Source organism: Peromyscus californicus, unplaced genomic scaffold (assembly GCF_007827085.1).
Source record: "Peromyscus californicus insignis strain IS unplaced genomic scaffold, ASM782708v3 Scaffold_6__1_contigs__length_162567912, whole genome shotgun sequence".
Lineage (NCBI taxonomy): Eukaryota > Metazoa > Chordata > Mammalia > Rodentia > Cricetidae > Peromyscus > Peromyscus californicus.
Genome location: NW_026294584.1, coordinates 106,693,141 through 106,711,181, shown reverse-complemented (window position 1 = coordinate 106,711,181; position 18,041 = coordinate 106,693,141). Strand labels below are relative to the sequence as shown.

Genomic DNA, 18,041 nt, shown 5'->3' with positions numbered 1-18,041 from the left:
AGCTGGGCTGAGCAGCCTGCAGACTCCCAGAGCTACTTCAGGTATGTCTACCCTGCGGGCACTTACCAGGTAGCAAACCGTCTCTCACTGCAGAGCCAGGACTAGTTGTCTCCATTCTGGATGTCTGCAAAGAAAGGGCTGGCCCCATGGTCAGACCATGGCAGGACAGGGGCACATGCAGAAAGCTACCCCTCTGGTGTCTTTACTTCAAGTGGGTTGGCTTAAAGCAGTGGTAATTGGCCCAGCCAGAATAAGGCAGAGCCGGAGTTTCTTTGATTATACAGATTGATGGGGTACAGCATGATAAATAGATGCATGTGTGCTGGTGTAGCGTTCAAACCAGGATAGTTAACATCTTAAGCCACGCATGGCCTTACATGCCTGTAATCCCAACACTTGCAAGGCAGAGACAGGAGGATCTCGGCTATCTAGAGAGTTCAAGGTCAGCCTGAATTACATAAGATTCTGCCTCAAAAAGGAAGAAAAAATTGAGGCTGAAGATGGGTCAGTGGTCGAAGCACTCAATGCTCTTGCAGATTGGGCAGTTCACAACCTCTTGTAACTTCAGCTCCTGGGGATCTGATGCTCTCTTCTGGCTTCCTGAGGCACCTGTGTGCGTGTGGCACACATAAACTCATGCAGGTGCAATACATATGTTGAAATAAATAGATACAAACGCATAAATTAATCTTAACAAAACAAAACAACAACAAAAAACCCAACCAACCAACCAAACAAACAACAAAAAACCCTCCTTGTTTGGTTTGAGACAGAGACCCGTGTATCCAGGCTGTTTTTGAACTCCATATGTATCAGAATGGCTTAGAATTTATGGTCTTCCTGCCTTTACTTTCCAAGTGCTGGGATTTTACTACCGTTCCTGTTTGCTTGCTTGTTTTTGTTTTTGTTTTTGTTTTCAAGACTTAGTCTCACTATGTAGCTCTGGCTGTCCTGGAACTCACTCTGTCGACCAGGCTGGCCTCAAACTCACAGAGATCCACCTGCCTCTGCCTCCCTAGTGCAGGGATTAAAGGTGGCTTCCATTCCCGGTTTTATTTGGTTATTTGACTTGAGCCCAGGGCTTCATGCTAGACAATCACTCTACCAACCAAGGTACTCTCAGCCTTCCTCAATCTCTCTTCCTTCCCTCCCTCCTTCCCTCCCTCCATCCATCCATCCCTCCTTCCTCTTCTCTTCCTCCTCCTCTTCCTCTTTGTCTTTTAAAATAGGATCTCTTTATGTAGTCTAGTCTAACCTTGATGTCATGGCAATCCTCCTGTCTCAGCTTTACCAGTACTGGGATTACAACAATAAGTAGCCTCTGTGGGTCTTTAAATATTTTTTTTTTTTTTTTTGCTTCAAAGTGACAGTTGTTGCTGCTTGCAAAATACAGTGTAATGGTTCACTAGAGAGCATCAACTCAAGGTCCTTAAACTTCTAGCTCCCTGGGTTACATTGTTTCAAGTCTCCAAGCCCCTCTCAGATTCAGGTCAGAGTCCCTATGGCTCTGCCTACCTACCCTTTGTCTTCCTGGTCCTTTTCCAGCAGAATGTCTGGATCCCTTCCTCCCCAAGGCTGAGACCTCAGGTCCTTCCCCCTCGTTCATTCCACTCACCATCTATCAGTGAAGGCCAGGGGCTCCCTGAGGCCACCCCAGGCTCTGTCATCACAGAGAATGGTGTAGTGTTGCATGAACCTTAGATGGTCTTTTAATAAAAAGCCGGGAGCCAGATATTGGGGTAAATACTGAAAGATCAGAGAGACAAAGGAACAAGCCACTGCCTAGTCTCACCTCTAGGACTCCTCAGCCTGAAAAGGCTCTAGTTCCTGTTTCCTCATGCCTTATAAACCTTTCTCCATCCATCCAGCCATATCACTTCCTTCTTAGTGCTGGGATTAAAGGTGTGCGTGTGCCTTTAAATCCAAGTACTGGGAGCAAAGGCATGAAACCCCAAGTGCTGGGATTAAAGACCTGTGACTATCAAGTATTGGGATTAAAGCTATGTGCCACCACTGCCTGGCTCTGTTTCTCCAGGGTGGCTTTGGACTCACAGAGATTCAGACAGATCTCTGCCTCCCTCCCGAGGGCTAGGAGTAAAGGTGTGTGCCACCACTACCTGGCATCGATATTTAATCTAGTGGCTTGTTCTGTCCTCTGATCTTCAAGCAAATTTTATTAGAGTACACAATCTATCACCACAGTGTAGGAGGGAGACAGAGATGTAGCCAGACCATGACATAGAGAGGAGTGGACCCTGAGGAGGCTGCAGAGGACTGCCTCATCTGGGTCAAGAAAGCCTTCCTGGGGACTTCCTGGAGGAGGAAGCCCGACCTCCACTGGACACAGTTTAGTCCCCAGGACTGTTAGAGGCACACGTACATACAATAATGCTCAGTTTCCTCCTTGGAAAGAAGGACCCCACTGAGGAACTGGATGGGGGAGGCATTCCAGACCCCTCCAAATCTGATACCAGGTTCTCATCAAGCACCTGACCCAAGGCTGGTCCCCCCTCCACACCCATAGCCTTGTCATAGGTCTGCAGAATGGGGGGTGCCTTCATAAGAATGGGTGAAGGCCATGGTGACCTAGCAAGGGCACTGGACTTGCCGAAGTTCACATAGCTAGTGGGAGCTTTAAGTGGATGGCATGACCCCCTAGTTCCTTTCTCTTTTCATCCTTATATTCTCATTATCCCCCACAGTCCTGTCCCGAGGAGGGTGGCCATCACTGGTCCTCCACGGAATCACTGGGCCCCAGCTCAGGTCCACATACAGCATGAGGGCTTGAGAATGAACATCACCGATGTTAGGTGTTATTGTTGTTGAGACTGGGTCATATGTAACCCAGCAACAGCCTCAAACTCATTAGATGGCCTGGAACTTCTGCCTCTGCCTCCTGAATGCTGGGATTACAGGTGTGTGTCACCAGGCCCAGAGGACAACAATAATGGTGACAGCTTACCTCCCCGAGCTCTTAGAGCATTTGTTAGAGCTTGGTTCCTCCCAGAGAAGTCAAGTAACTGGCCCCCAGCTTCACAGCCGACAGATGCTGTGCAGGGTAGGTACCCGTGCTCAGGACAGCCAGGGAAGAGCAGTGTGCTCCGGTGATGGTGGATGCTCTGCCCGAATGGGGTCATTCCCAGGTGTGGGTGGTGACATGTCTTGGGTGGTGTTTCCATTTGTCACTCTTGGCCCTGAACTGGGTGTCTCAGAGAGAAGAGACTATCTTGAACTTAGCTGAGCTCAACCTTGGCTGAGCTAACGGAGCAGCCTGGGGACTGGGCAGGGCCAGCCTCCAACCAGAGTTGGCTCCCAACACTTGTACACACACCTCTCCGCATCACCCTGCCCTGTCACGGCACGGGGCCTGGCAGACAATGTCCTGGAGCTCGAGGCACGCTTTGCCCATACCTGCCTCTACCTGCCTGTTGGAATGTGAAGCCCTGGCAGCCAGGAGGCTCAGCTGAAGGGTGAGGAGGAACAGAGGGAGGAGGGGGTCTCTCTTGGGAGTAGGGTACCCCTGGAACAAGCAAGTCATGCTCGCATCTGACACCTAAGCTTCCTAGCCTGGGAATTTCTCAGGCATTTCAGAACAGGTCAGGACCTCAGCGGTTTGGGGACAGGAGTCAGCCACTTCTTAATGACCCTAAGTGTCACAGCTCCAAGGCTGCTGTTATGAGTGGCCCAGAGAGGTGAAGGTGCTTTCTGCAGATCACACAGCTTTGCCTTTGTAGCAAATATATAGCGCAGGCCCCAGCTGATGGAGCAGTTCAGGGCTGGTGTTCCCACAGCTGTGACAGACGAGAGGGAATCAGAGGCTGTGTGTGTGTGTGTGTGTGTGTGTGTGTGTGTGTGTGTGTGTGTGTGTGTGTGTGCGCATGTGAGAACTCTTGTGTGCAGGGGGTGGGGTGGAATGAGATTCTAAACCATAACAACTGAAGGATTCTTCATGAACTGGAAGTCTTTTTTTTAAAGACAAGGTCACAGGTAGCCAGTCATGACCTTCAACTTCTGACTATCCTGCTTACCAAATGCTAGGATTAGAAGCATGTCCCACCATGCCTGGTTTATGCCATGCTGGGCATGGAAGCCAGGGCCTTGGGTATACTAGGCAAGCACCCTACCAAGCTACAGCCCCAGTCCCACAGTCTAGAAAACGGAAAGACTTGTCCCTGTTTAGCAAGAAGTAAAGAGGAGGAGGAGGGCGTTGGGGTGAAAGCAACGAGGGAGTTAGCCTGTGTCAGGTCTGCTTGGCTTGCACCTCAACATTCTGTTCCAGTCTGAGAAGGAGAAGCGGAACAGCTCTCCCCTCCTCACGTTTTCCAGAGCCTCCCTGGGGTGGGAAGGATGGATGCCAGGCAGATGCGTTCTCTTGATAATCTTCAGAGACAGGGCAGACTCTGTGGGAGATGGGAGGGCTGCAAGCAGATCGCTGTCATACCTTCAAATAGCCTCATAGCTTCCAAGGGGCAGAGGGTATGTCTGAGGCCTAACCTGAAGCAAGGGAGTGAGGCAGTGGACACCCGGGGGCCTGAGCTGGCCGGGGTGTGATGACGGAGTATCATGGGGATACCCCAGCTTCTTCATGGGGATTTAAGATGAGGGCACCCAGTGGCTTCCCCAGCCTCAGGCCACTGTGTACTGTGACCTGGGTGGAGAGGACAGGACGGACACACAGGTAGCTGTGCTATAGGACAGCGCTCAGCAGCTGGATTGTGACTTGGTGGCCTGGAGGGATATGGACAAGCAACAGGACTGGTCTGGTGTAGATTCAAGAGGAGTTTAGGATGAGGAAGAACAGCACCGTTCTTATGGGGAAGACATGGGTTCAGAGACATTTCCTTGGAATGTCAGGACGAGAGGGCTACAGTTAAGGTGTGGACCATCTGAATTCCGAAGACTGCTTGAAAAGAGGTGCCTTGCTAAGACAATGAGAGTCAGGAACAATTGAGCTGGTGGGGGTGGAGAGGGGGGTGCTCAGCAGGATAGGGCTGGTGGGAAGGGAGGATGGGGCTGAGTCTCTGAGTCTCCAGCCCAGGTGATTTGGGGTCAGAGGAGGCTCTTACCGGGATGTGGTGCAGTTGGCAGGGTGTTTGCCTGGCTGCATGAGGTCCTGGGTTTGATTCTCAGCATCAGCCTTACACACACCGGACATAGTGCTGCATGCCTCTGATCCTAGCACTTGGGAAACAGAGGCAGGAAGATCAGAAATTCAAGGCTGCAAATTGAGTGTGAGGCCAGCCTGGGTTATGTGGGCCTGCCTTAAGGAAGAAAAAAAAACCAGGTCCCAGAGGAGATTCTTTCCCAATGTCTGTTGCCTCCTGACTGACTGTAGAGCAGGAACTTTCTGGAAGTTTTGAGCCTGAGACTGGTGGTAGTCTGGGTTCTTCTTAGTTGAACTGATTCTGGGTGATCCACTTGCTGGTTACTCCATCTCAGGGCCAAGCAAGATGTAGAGTGGTGGGAACCCCAATCTCTCTTGTAGATGGTCTGCCCTGGACTGTTCCCTAAGTCTTTGTGACTTGCTCTGTAAAGGACCTGATGCCTCCCTTCTGGTCCCCTAAATGTGTCATCTGCCTCCCAGAGACTTGAAGACAGAGTCCTGGGCCCCAACAGCTGATGTGGTCTGGGTTGGGCATAGCCAGCTCTCTAGCCACACCCACCATCACCTGCATCCTCATAGCTGAAGGTAAGATGGAAGGATCCCAAGGCCCAGCCCTTGGGGGCTGTTACTTCAGTACCCATGAGAGTAGGTGGTTTTTTGTTTTGTTTTGTTTGTCTTTTTGTTTTTCAAGATAGGGTTTCACTGTGTAGCCCTGGCTATCCTGGAACTCACTCTTAATTCCAGGCTGGCCTCGAACTCATAGAGATCTACCTGCCTCTGCCGTCCAAGAACTGAGATTAAAGGTGTGCACCATCACATCCCAGCTATATTTTGGTTTTTTGTTTTGTTTTGTTTTTGTTTTTCCAGACAGGGTTTCTCTGTGTAGCCCTGACTGTCCAGGAACTCACTCTGTAGACCTGTCTGGTTTCAAACTCAGAGAGCTGCCTGCCTCTGCCTCCTGAGTGCTGGAACAGGGTGTTTTCAAGCTGTGTCATTCAGCCCTGGGCTCAGCTACATAAGGTCCTCACCAACTCACAGGCCATGCAGGCTAGGGTAGGAGAGTGGTCTGATATGGCAGGGATGGCTCAGTCCCGTCTGGGGGAGGACAAGGTTAGTAAACTGATCACATCTCTCTCTCTTCAGACTCTTCCTCTCCAACATGTTGCCCCTGTTCCCCGCACCGGACCTGCACATCTGGAGGCCAGGCGGACTTTCTCATTCACCCGATTAGCATCTCAGAGGCAGCCCCCAGTCTCAGGGTTTTTCAAAGGGTATTGCCAGTGTAGAGGAGCAATGTTTAAGAACAACGACTTAGGGAGAGACATGGCTCAGCAGTTAAGAGCACTGATTGCTCTTCCAGAGGACCTGGGTTCAATTCCCAGCACCCACATGGCAACTAACAACTGTCTGTAACTCCAAAATCTAATGCCCTTACATAGACATATATGCAGGCAAAACACCAATGTACATAAAATAAGAATAAATAAATTACTTAAAAAAAAAAAAAAGAACACCTCCTTAGGAGCCAGGCTTGAGTAGGTTCATGCCACTGGGTAACCTCTGCTTGTTCAACAACCTCTCTGGGGCTCAGTGTTCTCCTTAACTAGATCATCTCCTAACAGGGCTACAAGGATTAAATTACATAATTTGGGCAAATTACTCAATATGGAAAAACAGCAACTGACATAATCATGCTTACAATATCAGTCCTGACGAGCGGAAGGAACACTTTGTTTGGACTTAATAGGGGTTGTTTGAAAGGTGCCGAGGCATCTGTGGAGCATGGCTCAGGGGCTAAAAGCCATTAAGCTGAAATCCTCTCTCAGCACGACCGCTGCATATGCCCTCCTCCGCGGAAGCTCCAAAATGAATGTCATTAGCGTTGGCGTGGGAGGTTAATTCCAGGTCTGTGTGGGGCTTCTGCTCAGGAAGGCAGCAGGGCTGGCAGCTTCGGGCCCACTTATGCCTCCAGAGAAGCTGCATGCCTGTAATCCCAGCCCTTGGGAGGTGAAGGCAAGGGGATCAGAAGTTCAAGGCCACCCTCAGCTGTAAATTGAGTTTGAGGCTAGCCCACCAAGGGCAAGAAGCAACCTCCCTGTCACAGGATGAGGAGAGGCTGAGGACATACACGCTGTGACGGAGAATCTTTGGATGAAAGGTCTGTGCATTTGCTAATTGTCACATTCATTTTCTCACTATAGCCTCAGAACAGCAAAAACAGTGTTCTCTCCATTTTACAGGTGGGGAAATAGAGGCACAGTGCAGTCAAGTAGCTTCTCCAGGGCTTTACAGCTGCAAAGAGGCAGAGGCAGGACTTGAACCCAGGTCAGCTGGCTTTGTAGATCATGCACACACTCTCCTCCACCCTCCCCTGCAAACAGCGCCACACTTCACAATCCAGGGCACATGGTTGTAGCTAGAGTTTTCCTGCCTGGCCCACAGTCAGTTTTCCTGCCTGGCCCACAGTCAGGACAAATCTCTCTCACCTGCCAGTCCCACAGCCGTCAGACCCAACCAAGTAAACACAGAGACTTATATTGGTTACAAACTGTATGGCCGTGGCAGGCTTCTTGCTAACTGTTCTTACAGCTTAAATTAATCCATTTCTATTAATCTATACCTTGCCACGTGGCTTGTGGCTTACCGGTACTTTACATCTTCCTTGTCCTGATGGCGGCTGGCAGTGTCTCCCTCACCCAGCTTCCTGTTCTCTCCATTCTCCTCTCTGTTAGTCCCACCTATACTTCCTGCCTGGCCACTGCCAATCAGTGATTTATTCATTGACCAATCAGTAACACATTTGACATACAGACCATCCCACAGCACTTCCCCTTTTCTTTTCTTAAAAAGGAAGGTTTTAACCATTACACATCTCTAAAGTCAGCTTGGTATATTTGGGAATTTGGGCGTAGCTTCTTTTACTACTTTCTGTTGGAGGGGGGTGCTGTATCTTTGGGGAAACAAAGAAAATTTTAGGATCATGGAGTAGTCCGTGAGGCTGTATCATCTGAGCCAGTTGCCTTGAAACGGTTTTGGATGTTGGATCATCTGGGCCATGGTGTCATTGGAGACCTTTCAGGGGGTCTTGGCTGGTCACACCTGATGTATCTTAATCTGGAACAAATCTATAGCCTCTGGCTTTCTGTGGAAACAAAAGCAGAGCCTCCTTTCCAAAGCAACATATCCTTACATCCAAATTTTGAAGTCAAGGTACCTTTAAAATATACATTTTGGCATAACTCAACAGTTTTTGTAATCAAATGTTTTTCTTCAGTTATGAAAATCAAAGAGAACATAATCCAGATTCTCTGTGTGGTAGCCATCTTTATGTGGCTTATTTTTTTATATTAGCTTGAGCCTATTGCTTTAAACTGCAGCCTTCTAAGCCTGAAACGGCGCTGGCCCTGTGGCTGCTGGCTCCACCCACTTCAGCTTCCCAACATGGCAGTGATACATTTTCCGCCAGCTCTGGGAGCCATCAACTCTCAGAAATATTGGGTCTATGGTTCTATCAAAGCAGCATGTAGGCCAGAAACCTCTTTTTTTTTTTTTTTTTTTTTGTACTAGCAAAGGTTAAATCCACCACACAGCTTAATGTGCCACTTGTAGAGGCCTCATTCCCGCCATACTGCAGGTCGAGCATGCACGCCAGGAACCCGCCATAGTAGCTCAAACACGCAGGCTGCCGCTAGCTTAAAAGAGACAACTAGGAGCTGTTTTTAGCTCCGTTTTAGAATCTTTTTACTCAGGTTTTAGGTGGAAACTCTTGCCCCACGTTGGGCGCCATTTGTAGCTAGAGTTTTCCTGCCTGGCCCACAGTCAGGACAAATCTCTCTCACCTGCCAGTACCACAGCCGTCAGACCCAACCAAGTAAACACAGAGACTTATATTGGTTACAAACTGTATGGCCGTGGCAGGCTTCTTGCTAACTGTTCTTACAGCTTAAATTAATCCATTTCTATTAATCTATACCTTGCCACGTGGCTTGTGGCTTACCGGTACTTTACATCTTCCTTGTCCTGATGGCGGCTGGCAGTGTCTCCCTCACCCAGCTTCCTGTTCTCTCCACATGGTTGTCAGCAGTCTGCAGAAAGTGATATGGAGATTCAGGGAGCTGATGTACCCACAGCAAGAGGTAGAGGTGGGGGCTGTCTGGTTCTGTCTGGTTTTAAAATACCTATCTGTCTTTGAGCAGCTGTGCTTCTGGGGTCTGAGAATCAAGTCATTCCATCATTCATTGAGATACCTTTCTCATCTCTCTAATAAACAATAAGTGAGTACTGAGTGTATACCAGGCCCTGTTCTAGGCCTTCTTAGGATCTAGAGAAGAGATTAATTATATATGTAGTCCTGTGGAAGGGCAATCATGAGGAGTGGTTTCCAACTGGGTTTTAAGGGATGAATAGGAGTTCACCAAGAAGAACAAACTACTTCGGCCAGGAAAACAGATCAGTACCTTGCTCAGCTATCATCAGAGAAGCCTCCTCCTGCAGTGGATAGGAACAAATACAGAGACCCACAGATAGACATTATGCAGAGAGTGAGGGACCTTGAAACCCTCATCCCTAAGTGGGATATCTCCACTAAATCCTTCCCCGGGGCTCAGGGAACCCTGCAGAAGAGGAGGCAGAAAGAGTGTAAGAACCAGAGGATGGAGGACACTAAGGAAACAAGGCCCTCTAAATCAACAAGATCGACACACATATGAACTCACAGAGACCGAGGCAGCATGCACATGGCCTGCCTGGGTCTGCACCAGATGGGGTCCTAGAGCTGAAAGAAGAAGTGGACACGTGCTCTCTTCTCTAATCCAGAAGCTATGTCCTACTGATAACCACTTGCAAATGAAGTTTCCTCCAAGGGAGGCTCACTGGGGAAAACAATTTTTTTGTTTGTCTGTTTTCCAAGACAGGGTCTATGTAGCCCTGGCTGTCCTAGAACTTATTTTGTAGACCAGGCTGGCCTTGAACTTACAGAGATCTACCTACCTCTGCCTCCTGAGTGCTGCGATTAAAGGCGTGTGACACCACTGCCCAGCTAAACAAACTATTCTTAAGGGTAGGCTGCGTGCTCAGTGGTAGATGGCCAACAGAAAACGAACTCAGTAGAGTTTTTGGAGGGTCCTTGTCTCATAATGTCCTGTTAGGGCTATTTTTTTACTCTCTCTCTCTCTCTCTCTCTCTCTCTCTCTCTCTCTCTCTCTCTCTCTGTCTATCTATCTATCTATATATATATATTTTCTCTTTTTTTTTTTTTTTTTTTTTTTGGTTTTTCGAGACAGGGTTTCTCTGTGTAGCTTTGCGCCTTTCCTGGATCTCACTCTGTAGCCCAGGCTGGTCTCGAACTCACAGAGATCCGCCTGGCTCTGCCTCCCGAGTGCTGGGATTAAAGGCGTGCGCCACCACCGCCCGGCTATATTTTCTCTTTTGACTCCACAGGTCCTTCACACATATATTACCTCTTCCAGTTTAGTGTTTTTACGGGATTCCTGAGTGTGGGAGTGAGTGGGTCTCTGTTTCTCGTGTCTTCTCTTGGGCTCTTTCCTTCTGTCGGTCTGTCTTGTACATTTCTGATGTGTTCATTTTTTTCTTTCATCTTATTTTATTATTATCCCTTAGAAGCCTGTTTGTTTTCTAATGAGACAGAAACAGGGTGGATGAGGATGGGAGGAGAGGTGGAGAGGATCTGGGAGTGGACAGAGAGGAAACCATGATCAGGATATAATATGTGAGAAAAAAAATATTGTCAATGAAGGAAAAAAATAAAAAAGAGAAAAAGAAGAGGAAGAAGAGGAAGAAGAAGTACAAATCAAACATACACAAAGGCACTCAAAGCCACGGTCCTGGGAGATGTCAAATGGCTTAGTATCTCTAAGATACTAGCACAAAATGGGGGCTTGGTGTGATGTGTCGCTTGTGGAGTGAGCTGCTCGGGTGTCTGGATAACCTGGACGGAGCTAGGGCACAGGTGGGTGCTTCAGTGCAGATTGAAGGCCGTCGATGCAGATTGTGTGAAGGTGGGAAGGGAGGTTGAGCCTGAGTGTCCCAGCCGAGTGGAGGAGAGAGTTAGGGCATTTGGGTGGGGCCTCACTGCAGGACTGGTGGGAGAAATGGGGGGCTAGGGTGGGCATCAGCCACCTCTACTCAGTGCCAGGCTGAAGAGTGTGAGTCCTTTGGAAAACCAGCCTATAGGAGCTTAGAGTGGAACTGAACCCAGGTGGACACCATAGGAAGCTGAGTTTTGACTCCACCACCCCATTACCCATCAGGAAGATCATTTTGGGAAGTACTAGCTTCCTCTTCTACAGGCTAGACCATGCCTGCCAGCCTGTGGCCCTTTGGGGACCCAGCCTGTCAGCTGGTTTGTTCTCTGGAAGGACTCAGACGTCACCTGAACCTTTGTTACAACCTACCTCAATCTCTCAACCCTTATGCTTTACCTGTCCATGCCACTGGTCACTCCGGGAAGGCGTTTCTGATTCTGACACAAGCCCTAGATGCTCAGGGCCTTCAGGAAGCCAGACGCCTGCCCTCCTGTCTCATATCTCTCCCCCACACAGCAGGAGCTTCATGCTCTGGCTATAGAACATTATATACACCTTCTCCAAGGAAGACATGTCATGTCTCTAGGCCATAACCCATGCTGTTCCCCCTGCCTGGGATGCTTGTCCTTGTGTCTGTCCGGTCTCTGTAGCCCAGGCTAATATCTGTGGGGCTGAGTCATGAGAGGAGGGGAAGAAGGGGAGCTGGTACATGGCCAGCACATCTTGCCACAAACATGGTTCTCATCCAAGCTGGCAGTCAGACCCCAGAGCCTCAGGGGTGGGCACCAGGCCACCATGAGGAGGCGAGGTGGCCAGGCAGGACTCACAGCACAGTTTCCCAAGCTGCCAGAACTCTGGAATGTGTGGTCCCGTCCTGTCTCGTCTGTGGTTAGGGAAATATTCAGCTGAAAATAAGCACTCCTCATTCCTGATGAAGGATGACATCAGGGACCCTCTGACCCACACGAAAGAACCCTGAGCATCAGTCTGGTCACATTCACCTCCAGAGACCCACCTGCACCACGCTGTGTGACATCTCATTAACCTCTCTGCCAATACGGCTGTTGACTTCACTTCGGAGACAGCAGCTCCTGCCAGTTCAGACGTGCAGCTCCCATGGGGACCCAGCCCAGGGTGCTCTGTCCTGCCTCGCTGTCTGCCCTTTGAGCACACCTCCTGTGGTTGGCTGTTCTTCCCAAGTTAGTACTAGCCTATAGCTCTGACCTTGCCAGGATAGAACTGACTCCCTGACACCAGCCGAGCTGCCACTGTCGTCCCCAGGTTCTATGCCTGCCTCATCCCTCCCAGAGATAGCCCTGCAGAGGCCAGGGGGCCAGCGTGGGCTCCCGACCTGCCACTGCCCTGCTCTCTGGTGAGAATGTTCTCGGTTGTGACCTGTCCCCCGAGGACATTGGTAGTTTTCCTCTCTAACTTACTCTGGACTGGGGGATGAACACTAAGGAGCTGACAGGTCAAATTTACACCTGGGAAGGGACTGGAGCTAGCATTCAGGGTCAGGAGTCATACAGGGGTCACGTTAGGGCTCGTGGTTTGGTCTGTAACAGACAGAGCTCACCAGGGTTAAGGTTTGGGTTCAGTTAGAGATAAGGCTGAGGTCTGCATGCAGTCAGGACCAGGGCTTTGTTCACTACATGAACCAGGAGTATGGATTAGTATATATTATGGTTAGTGTTCAGACTCCAAGACCAGAGTCAAGTGTAAGTTTATAGCCAGAACTAATTCTCAGTCTGTGAACATCAGGTCTTACCTGTAACCTCGTCCTGTCTGAGACCAGAGTTGTGGTCTCCATTCTGACTAAGATCAGGGCTTAGCTGGGTACAAGGGCCAGGACTGAACGTACGACCAGATCAGAAGTCTGTGAGAGGGCTGAGTCTGAGGTCAAACTCTGCCTTAGCTTCTAACTAGGAGGAAACCTGAAACCAGGGTCAGTCAATGTATATAACTCAGGTGTGGGAGGGATGAAGGTTCAGTTTGAAGCAGGATCAGGGCTCAGCCTACATTTGTTTACAAACTCTTCTTAAGCACACAACAGAGTAAGCAGGGCTTCAGAAACACTTAACCAACTCCCAAAATGTGGACCCTGCAGTCAGCTACCACTTCCTTCTGTTTCTCACACCGGCTTCTCCAGGGAGCCACCTCTGGAGAAGCCCAGCCTCCTGCAGGGAGACTCCTGACTCCAGGATGGTTAAGGAAGAATCTGTGGGAAGAGGGATGGCGTGGGTGCCCAGCACCCCCCCCCCCAAGGTTCTGCAGCCCCCTTGGAGTGGTCATGTTGACAGGAGACTTAATGAGACCCAGAGGGAGGTGCTCTCACAGGGCCACCTGGAAGGAAGCCCGGCTTGGGAATTAAATTAAATGCTGGTGTATGTCCCAACAAGCAGAAAGGCGTGAGCCCGGGCCAGGGCCCAGTCACGGCGGGAGTTTGCCATAATTACAGGGCAAAATAGGTTTCGGAACTTACGTAACTCCACTAAGTGGGCCCTGAGGGTTAGGCCGAGCCACTCTCCCCCAGAAAACACTTGCACCGTGAGGTTGCACCTGTAAGCCACGGTCACTTCTTCAGGTGATAGGGTGGGAATGGGCACAGAGAGAGAACTTGGTTCTTGTCCCTATCTTGTAGAGAAGGCAAACTGAGAGTCAATAAGCAAAGGGCGCTTGTTGACAAGCACCAGGCTCCGGGCTCCAGTCCTATCTCAAACTATGGGAAGAGGGGCAGTACCCCCCACACCCCAGTGAGGACTATCTGGGCTAGGGAGGGAACCCGCATAGGAAGAAGCCTACATAAAATGCTGGCTGGACCAGACACATCAGGGGAAAGGAGGGTTCCCACGCGGAGTACTTGTGCAGGGTCAGGAGGCAAGGGACCGGGGTAAAGGCTCACCACTGGGGCACCAGGAAAAGGCCTCTGCAGCTCGGCTCCATTCCATCCTCACAGTACCTTCAGGATCTTTCAGGTGGGGAAACAGAGGCTCTGGGAACTGCAGTCACCCACCCAAAGCAACAGCCCAGATGTGGCGGCACTAGGGTTAGACCCTAGGCTGCTGGCCTCTGAATGGCTCTGTCAGCACTTTGCTTCCTGCCTCATAAAAACAAATAAACAAACAAACAAACAAAAGCAACCTACTGCCGGGCGGTGGTGGCGCACATCTTTAGTCCCAGCACTTGGGAGGCAGAGGCAGGAGGATCTCTGTGAGTTCGAGGCCAGCCTGGTCTACAAAGCAAGTTCCAGAACAGCCAGAACTGTTACACAGAGAAACCCTGACTCAAAAAACCAAACCAAACCAAACCAGAACACCTGCTGTGTGCCTCACACTGAGCCAGATGCTCTGCATTTCTCAGAACATTTGACAAGACAACAATCAAGGTAAGCAATAGAAGACTATCACCTCTCACCCCACCTCACAGATCGGGGAACTGAGGCAGAGAGTAGCAATGTAATCTTCTAATGAGTTCTCTATATTCTTCCCTCCCCCAGCTCTTTTTAGGTAGGGTCCCATGTGGCCAAGGCTGGCCTCAAATTTGCTGTGTGACCAAGATAACCTTGAACATCTGAGTCTTCTGTCTCTACTTCCCAAGAACTGGGATTATTGGCGTACCTGGCTTAGGTGGTACTGGGAGTGGAACAGTCTAGTATGTAACTGAGCCATATCCCCAGCCCTGGCATATGCCTGCAGACTCGGGGGCTTGGGATGTGGAAGCAGGAGGATCAGGAGTTCAAGGTCATTCTTAGCTACATAGAGTTGGAGTCCAAGGACAGCCTGGGCTACACGAGATGAGTCTTGAAAAAATCAACATCAGGGACACACACACACCCACATACACACACACACATACACACACACACACACACACACACACACACACACACACAAAGAGATTGCAAAAACGAAGAGCCAGGGATGTCAGGGACATACACACACCCACATACACACACACACACACACACACACACACACACACACACACACACACACACACACAAAGAGATTGCAAAAACGAAGAGCCAGGGATGTCAGATGGCACATGCCTTTAATTCCAGCTCTTGGGAAGCATAGGCAGTCGGCAGATCTCCGTGAGTTTGAGGCCAGCCTAGTCTACACAATGAGATCAGGTTACCCAAAAGAAGGAGAGTTGGGAGGAGGAGAAGGGGAGTGAGCTAGGGGATGGCTGGCAGACAGTGAGAAAGAAGCACTCAGTGTCACTAACCAGGGCCTGCGGATCAGCACCACAGGCTCGGCTTCCCACCTTGTCCTGCCAACACTTCCTGCACATTAAAATCATACTCAATTTCGCACAGTGCTGAGGATTGAATCCCTGGTTTCATGAATGCTAGGCAAGCTCACTGCCCACTGAGCCGTGTCCCCAGCCTGCGTGGAAGATCTTCTGTGTCCTTGTTCCTCACACCATTTCTTTTGTCTGGATTCAAACCAAGTGGATTTTGATATTAATTTTAGATAGGTCTCACTACATAGCTTATGCTGTCCTGGAACTTACTTTGGTAGACTAGGCTGGCTTTGAACTCAGAGATTCACCTGCTTCTGCCTCCTGAGTGCTGGGATTAAAGGTGTGAGCTGCCACTGCCTGGTTCTTATTTGTTTTTCAGATATGCCCTTCTCTGCGTGAAGTTTTCATTCCCAATCCATGTCTTTTTAAAAGAAAGGGTTTATTTATGTATTTCATGTGTACATCCATGCACTTGAGTGTGTGTCTATGTATACATGTGCAGACGCTAATGAATGCCAGAAGAACGTGTTTGATCCCCTGGAACTGGAGTTCCTGGTGATTTATGAGTCACCAGATGTGGGTGCTGGAAACTGAACCCCAGTCTTCTGCAAAGGAGCAAGTGTAACTGCTGAGCTACCTCTCCAGTACCCCGATTAATAAACACAATGGCTTCTTTCCGAGTGTGGGTGGTTGTTGATGCTCTGGTTACTCCATGTTACTATAGCCAGGTCAGAGGCAGCTGGACAGGGAATGGGAAGCAGGCTTCCTGATGAGGGCTGAGAAGAGACACTCAAAGACCAGAGTGTAGGAATGTTCTCACCCCTGGCACATGGGTCACTCCGGGCCAAGTGTACGAAGGTTCCCTTCCCACAGTAACCAGCTGGCTGAGGATGAGGAAAGATAGCAGTGTGCCCAGCTGGTGCTCATGGGAAGGTCAGAGGGCAAGGTAGAGCAACTGCTTGCTTGGGCCAACCAAAGAGCACCAGGCCCAGGGCCCAGAAGCCAGCCACACCTACAGTCAGGAAGCCTGTGACACACTCCTTTCTGTGGCTTCCCAGGACCCAGGGATCCCCTCCCCTTCCACAGATCTCTGTTCTCCTGGAAGCAGCCCTGTGCAGTGACTGGCCCTGTCCCCTGACAATGGAAGCCACTTAGACTCACCGCTACCAGCCTTTGCAACAGTGGGACCCGGTGCCAGGAATGACCGTCCCACCCTTTCCCCAACAGAACCTTCTTCAGCCTTTGTTCAAAATGCCAAGTCCCCTTGGAGAATGTTTTTAAAGAATCTTGATGGCATTTGAGCTCTGTGGCTACAAATAGGATGTGACTCATTCCGAAGCCAAGGCTGGAGCTGGAACCCAGCCTGGGTCTCCACGTGTGAATGAATGAGAGAACAAGGATGTGGGGGAGGGCTGGGGGGAGGGCTGGGGGGAGGGCTGGGGGGAGGGGTGGTGAGGGTCATAAACCTCGCTAGCTCAGGAGGCCGTGCCCTTGCTGCCACATCTCTGCTGACACCCAGATGCCAGTCCCTAGATGGAAGTGGCCCCTGCACTGTCTCAGCCTCTTGCTCCAGAACTACGGAGGACCACATGCTCACCATCCCTAGGTGGGTCAGAGTGGAGCTCTCTGCCCTACATGAGGAGACATCCTGGCTGGAGACACACTTGTGACCTCCAGTCTGGGGACACAAAAAACAACAGTATGTGCTGCGGGGCTCAAGCACAAAGTCCCCAGCCTTACATACTTCCGTCCCAAGACTTGGACTCCTGAATTTGCTGTGTCACCCCAGTAGGAGTCATCAGGCTCGTGTCTGCTTCCCTTACACAGCTACATGAACCGGTCCATGAGGGACTGGCTCCCTCACAGCCGTTGCCCTGTCAGCCTAGGACACACTAGCTCTTTCCTACCTCAGGGCCTTTGCACTGCCTCTTCCCTCTTCATAGAATGCGGCCATCCTAGGTGTTGACTCCTCTTCTTTGTGTCTCAGCTCAAACTCACCTCCTACAGGCCTTTCCTGACCACCCCAGACATGGGGACAAGTCCAGATGAGTGTCCCTTTGTAGCTGCCCTGGCAGAAATGAAGATGCTCTAAAGAGACACTTGTGTTTCTCTCTCTGACTCTCAGGCTATTGAAACAATGGACATCCCCCAAATGGGAATTTCCCCGGGAATCGGAAGAAAAAGGTGCCAGCTAGAGGGGAACTTGTCTCCTCGAAAGAGATTTCCCACAGCCCTAACAGCTTGCCAGACGTCTCACAGGATGAGACTGAAGCCCAGACAGTGACGGGTCAGTGGTGGACAGGAGCACACCTTGAGCAGGACGTCCTTGGCCTCCATTTAAACTTCGTTGTTGCTTCAGGACCCTGAAGACAGACTTAGGTCTCTGGATCTCTCTGTCCCTCTTCCCAATGTGGACAAGCTGAATAAATCTCCTTCTATGCTTTCCACGATTAATTTGGCTCTTTTAATTGGCTTATTAAGGACGGGTGGCTGAACCCCGCTTGGGCCACAGGCTGTGACCTCCAAATTCAATGTCACCTTCACTACTCACGGTGGCTTGGGAAGGGGACATCTGCCCACTGTCTGGCTCAGAGTAACACATTCTGACTGTGTGGGAGAAGGCCAGGCATTGTGCTGCGGGTTTTGGG

At 50.2% G+C, this 18,041-nt stretch overlaps 1 long non-coding RNA gene across 1 annotated transcript; it reads left to right on the top strand.

Moving 5' to 3' along the window:
• The first annotated feature begins 7,035 nt into the window (after positions 1 to 7,035).
• LOC128099062 (uncharacterized) lies at positions 7,036 to 17,836 on the top strand. The gene is made up of 2 exons (XR_008214416.1): positions 7,036 to 7,262; positions 17,519 to 17,836. It is a non-coding gene; the product is annotated as an uncharacterized LOC128099062 (long non-coding RNA).
• Positions 17,837 to 18,041: the final 205 nt, after the last annotated feature.